A 6,372-nucleotide genomic window follows, 5' to 3' on the forward strand; every position below is an offset into this window, starting at 1 on the left:
GTTGTGGAGCCCAGCAGGAACTCACATTACTGGAAACCTACACCCTGTGCAAAGAGAGCAGGGTCATGTAGCAGAGAAGATGAGAGGCAAAGATAGTCTGCCAGTGAACAACCAGTTTTCTCCCAAAACGTCAAATTGCCAAAAAACAAAGGATCAGATAACTGGAGGGTGGAGCTGCATCTTACTTACCCAGCTTAGAAGCAGCTGCTGCTCTCTGAGATGGGTAAATCTGCGTGGCAAAGGCTTTGCTCCAGGTCAAAGCCAGTTCCCTGCCACTGCAGGGCTGTGCCTGCTGGGCAGTGCTTGCATGGCAAGGGGAATTTGCTGTATCCCAGGCTGGGGCAGTGAGCCAGCTTTGGCACTGCTTGCACACCTGATGCTTAGTCTCACTCAGTCCTGGAGTTTCCATGCACCTTGCATGGAAAATCTCACGTCCAGGCATACATTACTGTGAGGGTGGGATGGCAGAGGGACTGACACTGCTGGCTCCTCACCTCCCTGGGACTGTCCCTTCCAGCTGGGCTCCTGCTGCGTGGTGTTCAGCCACATAAGGATGCAACAGCTGCTATCTGAGGGCTCCAGGGGATGCAATTTCAGCTGCTGCTGATTTTATGTTGCTGTGAGATCTGTGCAGAGTCCTGGCTGTTTACTTGCCTTGAGTCTGAAGTTAGGGGAAGTGCATCGGTAATGAATTAAATAGGATGAGTGTGGGAACACTGTTGTCTTGCTTCTAACATTTGTATTTTAAACTTGTATCCACTGGATCTGCAGGTTACCCATTGATTTGAGACATTTTCATTTATTTTTAATCAGACATCTGCTTAGTATTTTTCTTTTAGATGTGTTCTCTTTGACACTCCTGTCTAAAGAAGCAAGTAACATTTTCAGTGGAAGTAGCTTTTTTAAAATGGCTAGTAAGAGACAAAAACTGACTTTTAAAATCATGTTAAATTGAAAAATGTAACATCTAAATTAAATCAAGCTTAATTTGTGTTTTTACCATCTTTCCCCCCCCCCCCCCTTTTAATTTTTTTTTTTTTAATTCCAGTATTTTTTTGAATCCTTTTGGGAGAAAGGTGATGCCTGGCAGCCTCAGAGGGCCACGACTCCCATAGCAAACAGTACATCCCTCACATCCATATTATCAAAGCTTATGTCATATGCACTTCTTCCACCACAAATTAGAGCAAGACATGCTTCCTCCCTGAGTCTTTTAAAACACATGGCTTTCATTCCAGAGACACTAACTTTCCAAAGTTTAAATTCACTTAGTTCTGGAAAATTAGGATTTGAACAAATTTTTTGGTTTTCCCTCATAAAAAAGAGAAAAAGAGAAAAATAAATCTGAAACATTAAAAAGTTTCAGTTTTTCCTCTAAGAACACTGGTAAAATATTTTCCTTCATTTTCTCCAACATTTCTGCCATTAAGAGCCCAAAAACTTCACATCTAACCTTAGCAGACCTCCGTCCCAGAGACCCTCCCTGAGCTGGGTGGGCAGGAGTGGAGGAGCAGAGGTCTCCAGGGAGGTAGGGACACAGACCAGGGGCTCACACTCAGCTTTCAGATGCCAGACCTTACACCAGAAAGGCCAAGGATCATTTCATCCTGCCTGAGGTTTTGTGCCCACACACCAAAGAAAATCTGTTTAAAATGCCCACAATTGCAGTGAGTCCAGCCATTAAATGGATGTTTGCAATCAAGCCAGCATTCAGCTTCAGCATGGCTCCTGGTGTGTGACAAATTGTCTTTATGAATTAGTCATTTAATTTGTGAAACATAGGTTGGTTATTGTCACATACCCACGTGTCCTCCATAGCCCTGGCAGCTGTACCCCCACGCATTACTATTCAGTAGGAGATGAAGCCATGAAAACCCTTGGGACTGGGATGCTGTTGGGACATACAGCCAGAGTCAGGATCAGGAGAAAGCTCCAGATTTCCGGCACTGGAAACCTAAAAATAACCTATTGTTGCTGTCAGCTATTCACTGATGATAACTTGAAAAAGAAGAAAGAGCACAGACACCTTTCTCATCAGCTCAGCCCTCCCTTGGCAGCCTCATATGTCCACATTCAAGCTGGTGAAATCTGGCAAGTACAGAACTGCAAAAACACAGAGATGGAGCAACATGAACTGAAAGCCAGCAACTCAGCTGCTGTCTCACTGGTACTGGTCTATAATGCCTAGCTGAGAACTGTGGTGGGAAGCAATTGGCTTTTTCCCCCCCAGAATTTACAGCTGAGGCAGGACAAAGTGAACTGGACACAATAAAGGTCTCCATGCAGCTCTGGGTGCGTGGCTCTGGGAGCAGCACGGTTGTTTCTTTGATTCTCAGTGGCTGTGACCAGACTCCAGCACTCCTGTCCCCCAGCAGGACACACATGTGGCTGGGGCCTCCCCCTCCTCATGAGCCCAGGGGCTGGGATCTGTTTCTCTCAGTCTCAGATGTTTCTGTCCATCCTGGTTTTGGTTAATGTGGCCCAGGGGTGTGGTGTGGAGGTGCTGGGATGGCATCCCTTGGCAGGGTGGGAGCTAATACACTCCTGTGAAGGGTCTGCAGAGTGGGAAGAGTGGTGCTTTTTCCATTATGGAACCCTCGAGGTACCACAGGGATGAACAGTCACTCCCACAGTGCTGAAACCAATTCTGCTCCAGTAGGAACGTGAAAAAAAAAAAAAAATTAAGATGGGTTTTGGGATATTAAATGCCAGGAGGACTTGGACAAGCAACCAGAAAACATGAGCAAAAGCAGAGCAGCCTTTTGACTCCTCCTGGACTCAGCACCTATTTCTAGCCCAGGGTCTCCCTTTGGACCACACCCGGTGCCCTCAGTTGCCTTTAATGACCCTTTAGTGCAGGGACACATCTGAGGCTGAAGCTGTGCCCTCAAGCATAACTGAGGAGGCACGTCTGAATTCTCTAGTTCACACAGAGGCTAAGGTGCTGCCGCCTATTTATAGCCAGATGGGTTAAATAAAATGTCTTATTCATCCCTGAGGTTTTAAACAAATTCCAGAGAGGACAAAGGGCCTTGTGTCTTTTTCCCCACCCATTTTGTTTTGGCCCGGTTTGTACATGCAGAGCTAAAACTTGTTCCAATATTGATTCAAAATAAGACTAGAGAATTATTTGCTGGCTCAGCGTGAACCACTGTCCTGCTAGAAATCATCTGTAGGGTTTTCACATGCATTTTGTGAAAAAGAAGCTACTAAAGATAATTGAAGACCCACTGATAGCAATCCTTTCAAATTGCTGCTATTGCTTAAGTTCCACTGTAGCTGAGGAATGAGTTTGGTTTTAAGGGGAAGAAAGATGGAATAAAATGAGGGTATTTTAAGCTCCTGCTTTATAGAAATGCTCAGCAATTTATTGAAATAAACAGAGCAAGAGGTGGTGCTTATCACGCTAAGCTGCTGTCCCAAGCAAGGGCAGCTCACTGAGTCTGTTCACTAACAGGCTTCTAACAGTGATGTGTGCCCTTCTCATGAGCAGAGCCTCAGCGTGCTTGGGCAGGAGTGCTGCTGGCCAGTCCTCACTCTGTGAACAATCCAGAGAATGGTATTGCTTAGGTGGTTGCATCTCATCCCAGCAAATAGGAAAACACTGATTGAAGTCACAAATAACTCAGACATGTGATTTTGCCACAACCTGGCGTCTGGCTCAGGTCGTGATAAGAACTAATGTAACCAAGCCAAAGCTTTCCTTCCAAGTGATTTGTCTTTAAACTCTTTAGGGGTAGAAAGTACCTTTTGGTTGTTTGTACTGGAGATACCTTAGGAGCACAGTGCTTTGGCAGTGGGGGGAGATCAGCAGGAGCTGCCTGCAGTGTTTCACCTTCAGAGACATGCCTGGCCTTTACCCTGCCTGAGGGTAGAGTTTGCTCCTCTTTGGGGTACCTGTTGCATATTTCCCTCTGCCACCAGCCCTGCTCCACACAGGGAACACAGCTGTGTGGGTGAGCTGGCTGTGGCAGACAAAACCAACAGGGTTTTGCTGCATTCACCACTGTCAGTGCCCAAGGCCAAACCAAGAGTGGGCTGAGACAAGAGGAGGGAGGTGATATGGCCCAAGAGCTGCATAACACATTGCCTAAAAGCAGAGTAACAGCAACAGCTCTGAGTCTTTCCAGTTATCTCTCCTGGTTACCCTTGAGTTGACAGAAAAACGATGGACAAATTAACAGATTTGTTCTTTTGTTGTCTTTTCCTCCCCACCCTTTCTGTCCAGAAAAGCTTCCATGTGTTTATTTGAAGACATAAAGTGTTTCTGCCATGCAGAACTCTGCCAAGGGCTGTGCTTGTTGTTCCAGATTTGCAACAAAAATGTTGTGCAAATGACCTAGATACATAGACTACAGCACTTAAGTAGGGATTTGGCTGAATCCAGCATATATACCTAATCAGAAAACATCTACAGGCTTGGGAAAGCACCATGATGGGATCTTACAGTCTTAATGCATAAGTGGTTATAGGTCACATGGGAAGGGACAGGCAATACTGCATTCATGCTGGGAACTTTCTATTGTCTTGTTCGGTAACATCTGCTGGCCAAAGGAGAGAATCAAAGGAGAGAAAAAGATCATCTTGAGATGTAAATCAACCTGATCCAGAGCTCTCTGCCTGAGGTCATTTGGCCTCTTGAGTCTTACTCATAGAAAACTGGATAAATGGCTGATTCCCAAAATAAGAACCAGATGCTGCTACATTTTAACGAAATTTCCTGCTGGTGGAACTACTCTTAGAAAGAAAAATCCACATGCAAAGATTTTGTGCCTTGAATAGAAGACGATGTGAGCCCTTAGCAGATGCATGGCTGCAGATGGCAGAGTAAGGCCCATGCTTCACACCAGTAGAGCTCTCACTATTTTGTGACCCTGCCTGGCGTGTTCAGAAGGAGCAGAGCTTCTGTAGCAGCATATGCTGTAGGGGTTCTCTCACCCCAGGTAGGTTTGTAAATACTGTACCACTGCAGAGTAGTGAATTTACATGAGTTAAACACACACAAAATGAATGAGACAGACTGGCACAGAGCACATTATGCCAAACATCAAATACTAAACTTTCCTAGGGTGACCATCAGCTCTGCTCCAGAGGATACCATTATCCTCAGACTTGTGGTTTGCTACCAACCCAAAGCAAAATGCCCTGCACACAGTATGCAGGACAGAGCAGGAATCTGCAGTGTCTAATGTGAAAACAGCTAATATATACTCAGCTTTTATCACAAAGGCATAAACCAGCCCCATGGTGTCCATGCTGCTGGGCTAAGTCTGGTGAAGCTGTGCTCATGAACTTTGAACCTGATGTTCTACAGAGATCTTATATGAACAGAGGTAATTCCTGTCAGTTTGTAGACCTGATTCTACATGGGTAATACCCTGAATTTGGGTATTTGAACTGTAACTGGATCTTACTTTTGAAGTGGTTGTGGCCTCGTTCATTTGGTGTGCATTTTTTGGCAGTTCTGCTGGCTCTTCACTGAGGACTTTCCTCAAGTGTCTTCTTGGAGAGATCAGTTAGATCAACCAAAGGAAGGATTAAAACCCACAGAATGGGATCCCTTACAGTGCTGACATGTTTTCCTCCCCAGTTTGGAAAATGGAGAATATTGCAAAAGGGAATGTTAACCCAAGTTGGCCTCTTTAGCACCAAAGCCTGGTGGATTTGGCCCACAGCCTGGAGAAGAAGTCAGCTAATATGCCCCATCTTTGCTAGACAACCTAGTTTCTGTCTGAATTCCTACAAGATTAGCACACAGAGTGCATATTAAAGATTAATGCAAAAGACCCTGCAGATTGAAGCTTCCTGAAAGGCATCACACAGCAGGTCTTCGTTAGTGCACGAGAGCAGATGGACACACCCTGGGGGGCTGACAGCACATGCAATGCCTCTCTGCACTTTCTTCTTCAGCCTAATGCCTCTGAACTTCATCAGCAGCCTCAAAACATCCATAAATTATTTAAACCAAGATGGATTAACCAAGGGGGAGAAGTGTCTCTTGCTGGGTTGTAGGAGACCCTAGACTTCTGTTCTGGTTCTTGTTCCACCACAAACACAGGGACAGCCACTTCCCTGTCTGAGCTGAAGTTACATAAGATTTATATGGTCAGTTCCCAGACTGTGAACCCCTCTATCTCTACCCCCATGAGACTATCTACCTTTCCTCAGTAGTGTTCTGCATTTTTACACCTGACATCCACAGCTGCTTACACCTGTGGGATTGACAAACTTTCTCATCAGTGGGGCTTGTCAGGAGACAGTGCCCTCACAGACAGGCAGATTTTGGCTGCCTCTTCTTGGGGCAAGAGGAAGGTTGCTGAGCAGTTTTCAAGTGTTTCCCAGATAAGAATATAGCGCTGAGATGACATGATG

This window comes from Lonchura striata, chromosome 5 (assembly GCF_050655825.1).
Source record: "Lonchura striata isolate lonStrDom1 chromosome 5, ASM5065582v1, whole genome shotgun sequence".
Lineage (NCBI taxonomy): Eukaryota > Metazoa > Chordata > Aves > Passeriformes > Estrildidae > Lonchura > Lonchura striata.